Genomic DNA, 16,814 nt, shown 5'->3' on the forward strand with positions numbered 1-16,814 from the left:
GGGGTATCTCCATTAACTCAGGTGACGTTTTAACATTGCAGGCGTTTGTGGGCATTGGTCTGATGTAAAACATTGTCGATGTATCGATAAACTGCAATGTTGTGTGCCAGCAGACCGATTTTGGACATTTTCGGCTAGTTTTAAAGGAACCATTCAGCAACGTATGTAGGGGTATCTCCAATAACTGAGGCGACGTTTTAACATTGCAGGCGTTTGTGGGCATTGGTCTGATGTAAAACATTGTCGATGTATTGATAAAGTACAATGTTGTGTGCCAGCAGACCGATTTTGGACATTTTCGGGTAGTTTTAAAGGAACCATTCAGCAACGTATGTAGGGGTATCTCCAATAACTGAGGCGACGTTTTAACATTGCAGGCGTTTGTGGGCATTGGTCTGATGTAAAACATTGTCGATGTATCGATAAAGTACAATGTTGTGTGCCAGCAGACAGACTTGCGACATCTTCGGGTAGTATTTAAAAAGGAACCATTCAGCAACGTATGTAGGGGTATCTCCAATAACTGAGGCGACGTTTTAACATTGCAGGCGTTTGTGGGCATTGGTCTGATGTAAAACATTGTCGATGTATCGATAAAGTACAATGTTGTGTGCCAGCAGACAGACTTGCGACATCTTCGGGTAGTATTTAAAAAGGAACCATTCAGCAACGTATGTAGGGGTATCTCCAATAACTGAGGCGACGTTTTAACATTGCAGGCGTTTGTGGGCATTGGTCTGATGTAAAACATTGTCGATGTATCGATAAAGTACAATGTTGTGTGCCAGCAGACCGATTTTGGACATTTTCGGGTAGTTTTAAAGGAACCATTCAGCAACGTATGTAGGGGTATCTCCAATAACTGAGGCGACGTTTTAACATTGCAGGCGTTTGTGGGCATTGGTCTGATGTAAAACATTGTCGATGTATCGATAAAGTACAATGTTGTGTGCCAGCAGACAGACTTGCGACATCTTCGGGTAGTATTTAAAAAGGAACCATTCAGCAACGTATGTAGGGGTATCTCCAATAACTGAGGCGACGTTTTAACATTGCAGGCGTTTGTGGGCATTGGTCTGATGTAAAACATTGTCGATGTATCGATAAACTGCAATGTTGTGTGCCAGCAGACCGATTTTGGACATTTTCGGGTAGTTTTAAAGGAACCATTCAGCAACGTATGTAGGGGTATCTCCAATAACTGAGGCGACGTTTTAACATTGCAGGCGTTTGTGGGCATTGGTCTGATGTAAAACATTGTCGATGTATCGATAAAGTACAATGTTGTGTGCCAGCAGACAGACTTGCGACATCTTCGGGTAGTATTTAAAAAGGAACCATTCAGCAACGTATGTAGGGGTATCTCCATTAACTCAGGTGACGTTTTAACATTGCAGGCGTTTGTGGGCATTGGTCTGATGTAAAACATTGTCGATGTATCGATAAACTGCAATGTTGTGTGCCAGCAGACCGATTTTGGACATTTTCGGGTAGTTTTAAAGGAACCATTCAGCAACGTATGTAGGGGTATCTCCAATAACTGAGGCGACGTTTTAACATTGCAGGCGTTTGTGGGCATTGGTCTGATGTAAAACATTGTCGATGTATCGATAAAGTACAATGTTGTGTGCCAGCAGACCGATTTTGGACATTTTCGGGTAGTTTTAAAGGAACCATTCACCAACGTATGTAGGGGTATCTCCAATAACTGAGGCGACGTTTTAACATTGCAGGCGTTTGTGGGCATTGGTCTGATGTAAAACATTGTCGATGTATCGATAAAGTACAATGTTGTGTGCCAGCAGACAGACTTGCGACATCTTTAAAAGGAACCATTCAGCAACGTATGTGGGGGTATCTCCAATAACTGAGGCGACGTTTTAACATTGCAGGCGTTTGTGGGCATTGGTCTGATGTAAAACATTGTCGATGTATCGATAAACTGCAATGTTGTGTGCCAGCAGACTGATTTTGGACATTTTCGGGTAGTTTTAAAGGAACCATTCAGCAACGTATGTAGGGGTATCTCCAATAACTGAGGCGACGTTTTAACATTGCAGGCGTTTGTGGGCATTGGTCTGATGTAAAACATTGTCGATGTATCGATAAAGTACAATGTTGTGTGCCAGCAGACCGATTTTGGACATTTTCGGGTAGTTTTAAAGGAACCATTCAGCAACGTATGTAGGGGTATCTCCAATAACTGAGGCGACGTTTTAACATTGCAGGCGTTTGTGGGCATTGGTCTGATGTAAAACATTGTCGATGTATCGATAAAGTACAATGTTGTGTGCCAGCAGACAGACTTGCGACATCTTCGGGTAGTATTTAAAAAGGAACCATTCAGCAACGTATGTAGGGGTATCTCCAATAACTGAGGCGACGTTTTAACATTGCAGGCGTTTGTGGGCATTGGTCTGATGTAAAACATTGTCGATGTATCGATAAAGTACAATGTTGTGTGCCAGCAGACAGACTTGCGACATCTTCGGGTAGTATTTAAAAAGGAACCATTCAGCAACGTATGTAGGGGTATCTCCAATAACTGAGGCGACGTTTTAACATTGCAGGCGTTTGTGGGCATTGGTCTGATGTAAAACATTGTCGATGTATCGATAAAGTACAATGTTGTGTGCCAGCAGACCGATTTTGGACATTTTCGGGTAGTTTTAAAGGAACCATTCAGCAACGTATGTAGGGGTATCTCCAATAACTGAGGCGACGTTTTAACATTGCAGGCGTTTGTGGGCATTGGTCTGATGTAAAACATTGTCGATGTATCGATAAAGTACAATGTTGTGTGCCAGCAGACAGACTTGCGACATCTTTAAAAGGAACCATTCAGCAACGTATGTGGGGGTATCTCCAATAACTGAGGCGACGTTTTAACATTGCAGGCGTTTGTGGGCATTGGTCTGATGTAAAACATTGTCGATGTATCGATAAACTGCAATGTTGTGTGCCAGCAGACTGATTTTGGACATTTTCGGGTAGTTTTAAAGGAACCATTCAGCAACGTATGTAGGGGTATCTCCAATAACTGAGGCGATGTTTTAACATTGCAGGCGTTTGTGGGCATTGGTCTGATGTAAAACATTGTCGATGTATCGATAAAGTACAATGTTGTGTGCCAGGAGGCAGACTTGCGACATCTTCGGGTAGTATTTAAAAAGGAACCATTCAGGAACGTATGTGGGGGTATCTCCAATAACTGAGGCGACGTTTTAACATTGCAGGCGTTTGTGGGCATTGGTCTGATGTAAAACATTGTCGATGTATCGATAAAGTACAATGTTGTGTGCCAGCAGACAGACTTGCGACATTATTAAAAGGAACCATTCAGCAACGTATGTGGGGGTATCTCCAATAACTGAGGCGACGTTTTAACATTGCAGGCGTTTGTGGGCATTGGTCTGATGTAAAACATTGTCGATGTATCGATAAAGTACAATGTTGTGTGCCAGCAGACAGACTTGCGACATCTTCGGGTAGTATTTAAAAAGGAACCATTCAGCAACGTATGTAGGGGTATCTCCAATAACTGAGGCGACGTTTTAACATTGCAGGCGTTTGTGGGCATTGGTCTGATGTAAAACATTGTCGATGTATCGATAAACTGCAATGTTGTGTGCCAGCAGACCGATTTTGGACATTTTCGGGTAGTTTTAAAGGAACCATTCAGCAACGTATGTAGGGGTATCTCCAATAACTGAGGCGACGTTTTAACATTGCAGGCGTTTGTGGGCATTGGTCTGATGTAAAACATTGTCGATGTATCGATAAAGTACAATGTTGTGTGCCAGCAGACAGACTTGCGACATCTTCGGGTAGTATTTAAAAAGGAACCATTCAGCAACGTATGTAGGGGTATCTCCAATAACTGAGGCGACGTTTTAACATTGCAGGCGTTTGTGGGCATTGGTCTGATGTAAAACATTGTCGATGTATCGATAAAGTACAATGTTGTGTGCCAGCAGACCGATTTTGGACATTTTCGGGTAGTTTTAAAGGAACCATTCAGCAACGTATGTAGGGGTATCTCCAATAACTGAGGCGACGTTTTAACATTGCAGGCGTTTGTGGGCATTGGTCTGATGTAAAACATTGTCGATGTATCGATAAAGTACAATGTTGTGTGCCAGCAGACAGACTTGCGACATCTTTAAAAGGAACCATTCAGCAACGTATGTGGGGGTATCTCCAATAACTGAGGCGACGTTTTAACATTGCAGGCGTTTGTGGGCATTGGTCTGATGTAAAACATTGTCGATGTATCGATAAACTGCAATGTTGTGTGCCAGCAGACTGATTTTGGACATTTTCGGGTAGTTTTAAAGGAACCATTCAGCAACGTATGTAGGGGTATCTCCAATAACTGAGGCGATGTTTTAACATTGCAGGCGTTTGTGGGCATTGATCTGATGTAAAACATTGTCGATGTATCGATAAAGTACAATGTTGTGTGCCAGCAGACAGACTTGCGACATCTTCGAGTAGTATTTAAAAAGGAACCATTCAGCAACGTATGTGGGGGTATCTCCAATAACTGAGGCGACGTTTTAACATTGCAGGCGTTTGTGGGCATTGGTCTGATGTAAAACATTGTCGATGTATCGATAAAGTACAATGTTGTGTGCCAGCAGACCGATTTTGGACATTTTCGGGAAGTTTTAAAGGAACCATTCAGCAACGTATGTAGGGGTATCTCCAATAACTGAGGCGACGTTTTAACATTGCAGGCGTTTGTGGGCATTGGTCTGATGTAAAACATTGTCGATGTATCGATAAAGTACAATGTTGTGTGCCAGCAGACCGATTTTGGACATTTTCGGGTAGTTTTAAAGGAACCATTCAGCAACGTATGTAGGGGTATCTCCAATAACTGAGGCGACGTTTTAACATTGCAGGCGTTTGTGGGCATTGGTCTGATGTAAAACATTGTCGATGTATCGATAAAGTACAATGTTGTGTGCCAGCAGACAGACTTGCGACATCTTTAAAAGGAACCATTCAGCAACGTATGTGGGGGTATCTCCAATAACTGAGGCGACGTTTTAACATTGCAGGCGTTTGTGGGCATTGGTCTGATGTAAAACATTGTCGATGTATCGATAAACTGCAATGTTGTGTGCCAGCAGACTGATTTTGGACATTTTCGGGTAGTTTTAAAGGAACCATTCAGCAACGTATGTAGGGGTATCTCCAATAACTGAGGCGACGTTTTAACATTGCAGGCGTTTGTGGGCATTGGTCTGATGTAAAACATTGTCGATGTATCGATAAAGTACAATGTTGTGTGCCAGCAGACAGACTTGCGACATCTTCGGGTAGTATTTAAAAAGGAACCATTCAGCAACGTATGTAGGGGTATCTCCAATAACTGAGGCGACGTTTTAACATTGCAGGCGTTTGTGGGCATTGGTCTGATGTAAAACATTGTCGATGTATCGATAAAGTACAATGTTGTGTGCCAGCAGACAGACTTGCGACATCTTCGGGTAGTATTTAAAAAGGAACCATTCAGCAACGTATGTAGGGGTATCTCCAATAACTGAGGCGACGTTTTAACATTGCAGGCGTTTGTGGGCATTGGTCTGATGTAAAACATTGTCGATGTATCGATAAAGTACAATGTTGTGTGCCAGCAGACCGATTTTGGACATTTTCGGGTAGTTTTAAAGGAACCATTCAGCAACGTATGTAGGGGTATCTCCAATAACTGAGGCGACGTTTTAACATTGCAGGCGTTTGTGGGCATTGGTCTGATGTAAAACATTGTCGATGTATCGATAAAGTACAATGTTGTGTGCCAGCAGACAGACTTGCGACATCTTTAAAAGGAACCATTCAGCAACGTATGTGGGGGTATCTCCAATAACTGAGGCGACGTTTTAACATTGCAGGCGTTTGTGGGCATTGGTCTGATGTAAAACATTGTCGATGTATCGATAAACTGCAATGTTGTGTGCCAGCAGACTGATTTTGGACATTTTCGTTTAGTTTTAAAGGAACCATTCAGCAACGTATGTAGGGGTATCTCCAATAACTGAGGCGATGTTTTAACATTGCAGGCGTTTGTGGGCATTGATCTGATGTAAAACATTGTCGATGTATCGATAAAGTACAATGTTGTGTGCCAGCAGACAGACTTGCGACATCTTCGAGTAGTATTTAAAAAGGAACCATTCAGCAACGTATGTGGGGGTATCTCCAATAACTGAGGCGACGCTTTAACATTGCAGGCGTTTGTGGGCATTGGTCTGATGTAAAACATTGTCGATGTATCGATAAAGTACAATGTTGTGTGCCAGCAGACAGACTTGCGACATCTTTAAAAGGAACCATTCAGCAACGTATGTGGGGGTATCTCCAATAACTGAGGCGACGTTTTAACATTGCAGGCGTTTGTGGGCATTGGTCTGATGTAAAACATTGTCGATGTATCGATAAACTGCAATGTTGTGTGCCAGCAGACTGATTTTGGACATTTTCGGGTAGTTTTAAAGGAACCATTCAGCAACGTATGTAGGGGTATCTCCAATAACTGAGGCGATGTTTTAACATTGCAGGCGTTTGTGGGCATTGGTCTGATGTAAAACATTGTCGATGTATCGATAAAGTACAATGTTGTGTGCCAGAAGGCAGACTTGCGACATCTTCGGGTAGTATTTAAAAAGGAACCATTCAGGAACGTATGTGGGGGTATCTCCAATAACTGAGGCGACGTTTTAACATTGCAGGCGTTTGTGGGCATTGGTCTGATGTAAAACATTGTCGATGTATCGATAAAGTACAATGTTGTGTGCCAGCAGACAGACTTGCGACATTATTAAAAGGAACCATTCAGCAACGTATGTGGGGGTATCTCCAATAACTGAGGCGACGTTTTAACATTGCAGGCGTTTGTGGGCATTGGTCTGATGTAAAACATTGTCGATGTATCGATAAACTGCAATGTTGTGTGCCAGCAGACCGATTTTGGACATTTTCGGGTAGTTTTAAAGGAACCATTCAGCAACGTATGTAGGGGTATCTCCAATAACTGAGGCGACGTTTTAACATTGCAGGCGTTTGTGGGCATTGGTCTGATGTAAAACATTGTCGATGTATCGATAAAGTACAATGTTGTGTGCCAGCAGACAGACTTGCGACATCTTCGGGTAGTATTTAAAAAGGAACCATTCAGCAACGTATGTAGGGGTATCTCCAATAACTGAGGCGACGTTTTAACATTGCAGGCGTTTGTGGGCATTGGTCTGATGTAAAACATTGTCGATGTATCGATAAAGTACAATGTTGTGTGCCAGCAGACCGATTTTGGACATTTTCGGGTAGTTTTAAAGGAACCATTCAGCAACGTATGTAGGGGTACCTCCAATAACTGAGGCGACGTTTTAACATTGCAGGCGTTTGTGGGCATTGGTCTGATGTAAAACATTGTCGATGTATCGATAAAGTACAATGTTGTGTGCCAGCAGACAGACTTGCGACATCTTTAAAAGGAACCATTCAGCAACGTATGTAGGGGTATCTCCAATAACTGAGGCGACGTTTTAACATTGCAGGCGTTTGTGGGCATTGGTCTGATGTAAAACATTGTCGATGTATCGATAAACTGCAATGTTGTGTGCCAGCAGACTGATTTTGGACATTTTCGGGTAGTTTTAAAGGAACCATTCAGCAACGTATGTAGGGGTATCTCCAATAACTGAGGCGATGTTTTAACATTGCAGGCGTTTGTGGGCATTGATCTGATGTAAAACATTGTCGATGTATCGATAAAGTACAATGTTGTGTGCCAGCAGACAGACTTGCGACATCTTCGAGTAGTATTTAAAAAGGAACCATTCAGCAACGTATGTGGGGGTATCTCCAATAACTGAGGCGACGTTTTAACATTGCAGGCGTTTGTGGGCATTGGTCTGATGTAAAACATTGTCGATGTATCGATAAAGTACAATGTTGTGTGCCAGCAGACAGACTTGCGACATCTTTAAAAGGAACCATTCAGCAACGTATGTGGGGGTATCTCCAATAACTGAGGCGACGTTTTAAAATTGCAGGCGTTTGTGGGCATTAGTCTGATGTAAAACATTGTCGATGTATCGATAAACTGCAATGTTGTGTGCCAGCAGACCGATTTTGGACATTTTCGGGTAGTTTTAAAGGAACCATTCAGCAACGTATGTAGGGGTATCTCCAATAACTGAGGCGACGTTTTAACATTGCAGGCGTTTGTGGGCATTGGTCTGATGTAAAACATTGTCGATGTATCGATAAAGTACAATGTTGTGTGCCAGCAGACAGACTTGCGACATCTTCGGGTAGTATTTAAAAAGGAACCATTCAGCAACGTATGTAGGGGTATCTCCAATAACTGAGGCGACGTTTTAACATTGCAGGCGTTTGTGGGCATTGGTCTGATGTAAAACATTGTCGATGTATCGATAAACTGCAATGTTGTGTGCCAGCAGACCGATTTTGGACATTTTCGGGTAGTTTTAAAGGAACCATTCAGCAACGTATGTAGGGGTATCTCCAATAACTGAGGCGACGTTTTAACATTGCAGGCGTTTGTGGGCATTGGTCTGATGTAAAACATTGTCGATGTATCGATAAAGTACAATGTTGTGTGCCAGCAGACAGACTTGCGACATCTTCGGGTAGTATTTAAAAAGGAACCATTCAGCAACGTATGTAGGGGTATCTCCAATAACTGAGGCGACGTTTTAACATTGCAGGCGTTTGTGGGCATTGGTCTGATGTAAAACATTGTCGATGTATCGATAAACTGCAATGTTGTGTGCCAGCAGACCGATTTTGGACATTTTCGGGTAGTTTTAAAGGAACCATTCAGCAACGTATGTAGGGGTATCTCCAATAACTGAGGCGACGTTTTAACATTGCAGGCGTTTGTGGGCATTGGTCTGATGTAAAACATTGTCGATGTATCGATAAAGTACAATGTTGTGTGCCAGCAGACAGACTTGCGACATCTTCGGGTAGTATTTAAAAAGGAACCATTCAGCAACGTATGTAGGGGTATCTCCAATAACTGAGGCGACGTTTTAGCATTGCAGGCGTTTGTGGGCATTGGTCTGATGTAAAACATTGTCGATGTATCGATAAAGTACAATGTTGTGTGCCAGCAGACCGATTTTGGACATTTTCGGGTAGTTTTAAAGGAACCATTCAGCAACGTATGTAGGGGTATCTCCAATAACTGAGGCGACGTTTTAACATTGCAGGCGTTTGTGGGCATTGGTCTGATGTAAAACATTGTCGATGTATCGATAAAGTACAATGTTGTGTGCCAGCAGACAGACTTGCGACATCTTCGGGTAGTATTTAAAAAGGAACCATTCAGCAACGTATGTAGGGGTATCTCCAATAACTCAGGTGACGTTTTAACATTGCAAGCGCTTTGTAGGCATTGGTCTTATGTAAAAATTGTCGATGTATCGATAAACTGCAATGTTGTGTGCCAGCAGACCGATTTTAGACATTTTCGTGTAGTTTTAAAGGAGCCATTCAGCAACGTATGTAGGGGTATCTCCAATAACTGAGGCGACGTTTTAACATTGCAGGCGTTTGTGGGCATTGGTCTGATGTAAAACATTGTCGATGTATCGATAAAGTACAATGTTGTGTTACAGCAGACAGACTTGCGACATCTTTAGAAGGAACCATTCAGCAACGTATGTGGGGGTATCTCCAATAACTGAGGCGACGTTTTAACATTGCAGGCGTTTGTGGGCATTCGTCTGATGTAAAACATTGTCGATGTATCGATAAACTGCAATGTTGTGTGCCAGCAGACTGATTTTGGACATTTTCGGGTAGTTTTAAAGGAACCATTCAGCAACGTATGTAGGGGTATCTCCAATAACTGAGGCGACGTTTTAGCATTGCAGGCGTTTGTGGGCATTGGTCTGATGTAAAACATTGTCGATGTATCGATAAAGTACAATGTTGTGTGCCAGCAGACCGATTTTGGACATTTTCGGGTAGTTTTAAAGGAACCATTCAGCAACGTATGTAGGGGTATCTCCAATAACTGAGGCGACGTTTTAACATTGCAGGCGTTTGTGGGCATTGGTCTGATGTAAAACATTGTCGATGTATCGATAAAGTACAATGTTGTGTGCCAGCAGACAGACTTGCGACATCTTCGGGTAGTATTTAAAAAGGAACCATTCAGGAACGTATGTGGGGGTATCTCCAATAACTGAGGCGACGTTTTAGCATTGCAGGCGTTTGTGGGCATTGGTCTGATGTAAAACATTGTCGATGTATCGATAAAGTACAATGTTGTGTGCCAGCAGACAGACTTGCGACCTCTTTAAAAGGAACCATTCAGCAACGTATGTGGGGGTATCTCCAATAACTGAGGCGACGTTTTAACATTGCAGGCGTTTGTGGGCATTGGTCTGATGTAAAACATTGTCGATGTATCGATAAACTGCAATGTTGTGTGCCAGCAGACTGATTTTGGACATTTTCGGGTAGTTTTAAAGGAACCATTCAGCAACGTATGTAGGGGTATCTCCAATAACTGAGGCGACGTTTTAACATTGCAGGCGTTTGTGGGCATTGGTCTGATGTAAAACATTGTCGATGTATCGATAAAGTACAATGTTGTGTGCCAGCAGACAGACTTGCGACATCATTAAAAGGAACCATTCAGCAACGTATGTGGGGGTATCTCCAATAACTGAGGCGACGTTTTAACATTGCAGGCGTTTGTGGGCATTGGTCTGATGTAAAACATTGTCGATGTATCGATAAAGTACAATGTTGTGTGCCAGCAGACAGACTTGCGACATCTTCGGGTAGTATTTAAAAAGGAACCATTCAGCAACGTATGTAGGGGTATCTCCAATAACTGAGGCGACGTTTTAACATTGCAGGCGTTTGTGGGCATTGGTCTGATGTAAAACATTGTCGATGTATCGATAAACTGCAATGTTGTGTGCCAGCAGACCGATTTTGGACATTTTCGGGTAGTTTTAAAGGAACCATTCAGCAACGTATGTAGGGGTATCTCCAATAACTGAGGCGACGTTTTAACATTGCAGGCGTTTGTGGGCATTGGTCTGATGTAAAACATTGTCGATGTATCGATAAAGTACAATGTTGTGTGCCAGCAGACAGACTTGCGACATCTTCGGGTAGTATTTAAAAAGGAACCATTCAGCAACGTATGTAGGGGTATCTCCAATAACTGAGGCGACGTTTTAACATTGCAGGCGTTTGTGGGCATTGGTCTGATGTAAAACATTGTCGATGTATCGATAAACTGCAATGTTGTGTGCCAGCAGACCGATTTTGGACATTTTCGGGTAGTTTTAAAGGAACCATTCAGCAACGTATGTAGGGGTATCTCCAATAACTGAGGCGACGTTTTAACATTGCAGGCGTTTGTGGGCATTGGTCTGATGTAAAACATTGTCGATGTATCGATAAAGTACAATGTTGTGTGCCAGCAGACAGACTTGCGACATCTTCGGGTAGTATTTAAAAAGGAACCATTCAGGAACGTATGTGGGGGTATCTCCAATAACTGAGGCGACGTTTTAACATTGCAGGCGTTTGTGGGCATTGGTCTGATGTAAAACATTGTCGATGTATCGATAAAGTACAATGTTGTGTGCCAGCAGACAGACTTGCGACATCTTTAAAAGGAACCATTCAGCAACGTATGTGGGGGTATCTCCAATAACTGAGGCGACGTTTTAACATTGCAGGCGTTTGTGGGCATTGGTCTGATGTAAAACATTGTCGATGTATCGATAAACTGCAATGTTGTGTGCCAGCAGACTGATTTTGGACATTTTCGGGTAGTTTTAAAGGAACCATTCAGCAACGTATGTAGGGGTATCTCCAATAACTGAGGCGATGTTTTAACATTGCAGGCGTTTGTGGGCATTGGTCTGATGTAAAACATTGTCGATGTATCGATAAAGTACAATGTTGTGTGGCAGGAGGCAGACTTGCGACATCTTCGGGTAGTATTTAAAAAGGAACCATTCAGGAACGTATGTAGGGGTATCTCCAATAACTGAGGCGACGTTTTAACATTGCAGGCGTTTGTGGGCATTGGTCTGATGTAAAACATTGTCGATGTATCGATAAAGTACAATGTTGTGTGCCAGCAGACAGACTTGCGACATCATTAAAAGGAACCATTCAGCAACGTATGTAGGGGTATCTCCAATAACTGAGGCGACGTTTTAACATTGCAGGCGTTTGTGGGCATTGGTCTGATGTAAAACATTGTCGATGTATCGATAAAGTACAATGTTGTGTGCCAGCAGACAGACTTGCGACATCTTCGGGTAGTATTTAAAAAGGAACCATTCAGCAACGTATGTAGGGGTATCTCCAATAACTGAGGCGACGTTTTAACATTGCAGGCGTTTGTGGGCATTGGTCTGATGTAAAACATTGTCGATGTATCGATAAACTGCAATGTTGTGTGCCAGCAGACCGATTTTGGACATTTTCGGGTAGTTTTAAAGGAACCATTCAGCAACGTATGTAGGGGTATCTCCAATAACTGAGGCGACGTTTTAACATTGCAGGCGTTTGTGGGCATTGGTCTGATGTAAAACATTGTCGATGTATCGATAAAGTACAATGTTGTGTGCCAGCAGACAGACTTGCGACATCTTCGGGTAGTATTTAAAAAGGAACCATTCAGCAACGTATGTAGGGGTATCTCCAATAACTGAGGCGACGTTTTAACATTGCAGGCGTTTGTGGGCATTGGTCTGATGTAAAACATTGTCGATGTATCGATAAACTGCAATGTTGTGTGCCAGCAGACCGATTTTGGACATTTTCGGGTAGTTTTAAAGGAACCATTCAGCAACGTATGTAGGGGTATCTCCAATAACTGAGGCGACGTTTTAACATTGCAGGCGTTTGTGGGCATTGGTCTGATGTAAAACATTGTCGATGTATCGATAAAGTACAATGTTGTGTGCCAGCAGACAGACTTGCGACATCTTCGGGTAGTATTTAAAAAGGAACCATTCAGCAACGTATGTAGGGGTATCTCCAATAACTGAGGCGACGTTTTAACATTGCAGGCGTTTGTGGGCATTGGTCTGATGTAAAACATTGTCGATGTATCGATAAACTGCAGTGTTGTGTGCCAGCAGACCGATCTTGGACATTTTCGGCTAGTTTTAAAGGAACCATTCAGCAACGTATGTAGGGGTATCTCCAATAACTGAGGCGACGTTTTAACATTGCAGGCGTTTGTGGGCATTGGTCTGATGTAAAACATTGTCGATGTATCGATAAAGTACAATGTTGTGTGCCAGCAGACAGACTTGCGACATCTTCGGGTAGTATTTAAAAAGGAACCATTCAGCAACGTATGTAGGGGTATCTCCAATAACTGAGGCGACGTTTTAACATTGCAGGCGTTTGTGGGCATTGGTCTGATGTAAAACATTGTCGATGTATCGATAAACTGCAGTGTTGTGTGCCAGCAGACCGATCTTGGACATTTTCGGCTAGTTTTAAAGGAACCATTCAGCAACGTATGTAGGGGTATCTCCAATAACTGAGGCGACGTTTTAACATTGCAGGCGTTTGTGGGCATTGGTCTGATGTAAAACATTGTCGATGTATCGATAAAGTACAATGTTGTGTGCCAGCAGACAGACTTGCGACATCTTCGGGTAGTATTTAAAAAGGAACCATTCAGCAACGTATGTAGGGGTATCTCCAATAACTGAGGCGACGTTTTAACATTGCAGGCGTTTGTGGGCATTGGTCTGATGTAAAACATTGTCGATGTATCGATAAAGTACAATGTTGTGTGCCAGCAGACAGACTTGCGACATCTTCGGGTAGTATTTAAAAAGGAACCATTCAGCAACGTATGTAGGGGTATCTCCAATAACTGAGGCGATGTTTTAACATTGCAGGCGTTTGTGGGCATTGGTCTGATGTAAAACATTGTCGATGTATCGATAAACTGCAATGTTGTGTGCCAGCAGACCGATTTTGGACATTTTCGGGTAGTTTTAAAGGAACCATTCAGCAACGTATGTAGGGGTATCTCCAATAACTGAGGCGACGTTTTAACATTGCAGGCGTTTGTGGGCATTGGTCTGATGTAAAACATTGTCGATGTATCGATAAACTGCAATGTTGTGTGCCAGCAGACCGATTTTGGACATTTTCGGGTAGTTTTAAAGGAACCATTCAGCAACGTATGTAGGGGTATCTCCAATAACTGAGGCGATGTTTTAACATTGCAGGCGTTTGTGGGCATTGGTCTGATGTAAAACATTGTCGATGTATCGATAAACTGCAATGTTGTGTGACAGCAGACCGATTTTGGACATTTTCGGGTAGTATTTAAAAAGGAACCATTCAGGAACGTATGTAGGGGTATCTCCAATAACTGAGGCGACGTTTTAACATTGCAGGCGTTTGTGGGCATTGGTCTGATGTAAAACATTGTCGATGAATCGATAAAGTACAATCTTGTGTGCCAGCAGACAGACTTGCGACATCATTAAAAGGAACCATTCAGCAACGTATGTAGGGGTATCTCCAATAACTGAGGCGACGTTTTAACATTGCAGGCGTTTGTGGGCATTGGTCTGATGTAAAACATTGTCGATGTATCGATAAAGTACAATGTTGTGTGCCAGCAGACAGACTTGCGACATCTTCGGGTAGTATTTAAAAAGGAACCATTCAGCAACGTATGTAGGGGTATCTCCAATAACTGAGGCGACGTTTTAACATTGCAGGCGTTTGTGGGCATTGGTCTGATGTAAAACATTGTCGATGTATCGATAAACTGCAATGTTGTGTGCCAGCAGACCGATTTTGGACATTTTCGGGTAGTTTTAAAGGAACCATTCAGCAACGTATGTAGGGGTATCTCCAATAACTGAGGCGACGTTTTAACATTGCAGGCGTTTGTGGGCATTGGTCTGATGTAAAACATTGTCGATGTATCGATAAAGTACAATGTTGTGTGCCAGCAGACAGACTTGCGACATCTTCGGGTAGTATTTAAAAAGGAACCATTCAGCAACGTATGTAGGGGTATCTCCAATAACTGAGGCGACGTTTTAACATTGCAGGCGTTTGTGGGCATTGGTCTGATGTAAAACATTGTCGATGTATCGATAAACTGCAATGTTGTGTGCCAGCAGACCGATTTTGGACATTTTCGGGTAGTTTTAAAGGAACCATTCAGCAACGTATGTAGGGGTATCTCCAATAACTGAGGCGACGTTTTAACATTGCAGGCGTTTGTGGGCATTGGTCTGATGTAAAACATTGTCGATGTGTCGATAAAGTACAATGTTGTGTGCCAGCAGACAGACTTGCGACATCTTCGGGTAGTATTTAAAAAGGAACCATTCAGCAACGTATGTAGGGGTATCTCCAATAACTGAGGCGACGTTTTAACATTGCAGGCGTTTGTGGGCATTGGTCTGATGTAAAACATTGTCGATGTATCGATAAAGTACAATGTTGTGTGCCAGCAGACAGACTTGCGACATCTTCGGGTAGTATTTAAAAAGGAACCATTCAGCAACGTATGTAGGGGTATCTCCAATAACTGAGGCGATGTTTTAACATTGCAGGCGTTTGTGGGCATTGGTCTGATGTAAAACATTGTCGATGTATCGATAAACTGCAATGTTGTGTGCCAGCAGACCGATTTTGGACATTTTCGGGTAGTTTTAAAGGAACCATTCAGCAACGTATGTAGGGGTATCTCCAATAACTGAGGCGACGTTTTAACATTGCAGGCGTTTGTGGGCATTGGTCTGATGTAAAACATTGTCGATGTATCGATAAACTGCAATGTTGTGTGCCAGCAGACCGATTTTGGACATTTTCGGGTAGTTTTAAAGGAACCATTCAGCAACGTATGTAGGGGTATCTCCAATAACTGAGGCGATGTTTTAACATTGCAGGCGTTTGTGGGCATTGGTCTGATGTAAAACATTGTCGATGTATCGATAAACTGCAATGTTGTGTGACAGCAGACCGATTTTGGACATTTTCGGGTAGTATTTAAAAAGGAACCATTCAGGAACGTATGTAGGGGTATCTCCAATAACTGAGGCGACGTTTTAACATTGCAGGCGTTTGTGGGCATTGGTCTGATGTAAAACATTGTCGATGAATCGATAAAGTACAATCTTGTGTGCCAGCAGACAGACTTGCGACATCATTAAAAGGAACCATTCAGCAACGTATGTAGGGGTATCTCCAATAACTGAGGCGACGTTTTAACATTGCAGGCGTTTGTGGGCATTGGTCTGATGTAAAACATTGTCGATGTATCGATAAAGTACAATGTTGTGTGCCAGCAGACAGACTTGCGACATCTTCGGGTAGTATTTAAAAAGGAACCATTCAGCAACGTATGTAGGGGTATCTCCAATAACTGAGGCGACGTTTTAACATTGCAGGCGTTTGTGGGCATTGGTCTGATGTAAAACATTGTCGATGTATCGATAAACTGCAATGTTGTGTGCCAGCAGACCGATTTTGGACATTTTCGGGTAGTTTTAAAGGAACCATTCAGCAACGTATGTAGGGGTATCTCCAATAACTGAGGCGACGTTTTAACATTGCAGGCGTTTGTGGGCATTGGTCTGATGTAAAACATTGTCGATGTATCGATAAAGTACAATGTTGTGTGCCAGCAGACAGACTTGCGACATCTTCGGGTAGTATTTAAAAAGGAACCATTCAGCAACGTATGTAGGGGTATCTCCAATAACTGAGGCGACGTTTTAACATTGCAGGCGTTTGTG

The sequence above is a fragment of the Haliotis asinina genome, chromosome 8, assembly GCF_037392515.1.
Source record: "Haliotis asinina isolate JCU_RB_2024 chromosome 8, JCU_Hal_asi_v2, whole genome shotgun sequence".
Classification (NCBI taxonomy): Eukaryota; Metazoa; Mollusca; class Gastropoda; order Lepetellida; family Haliotidae; genus Haliotis; species Haliotis asinina.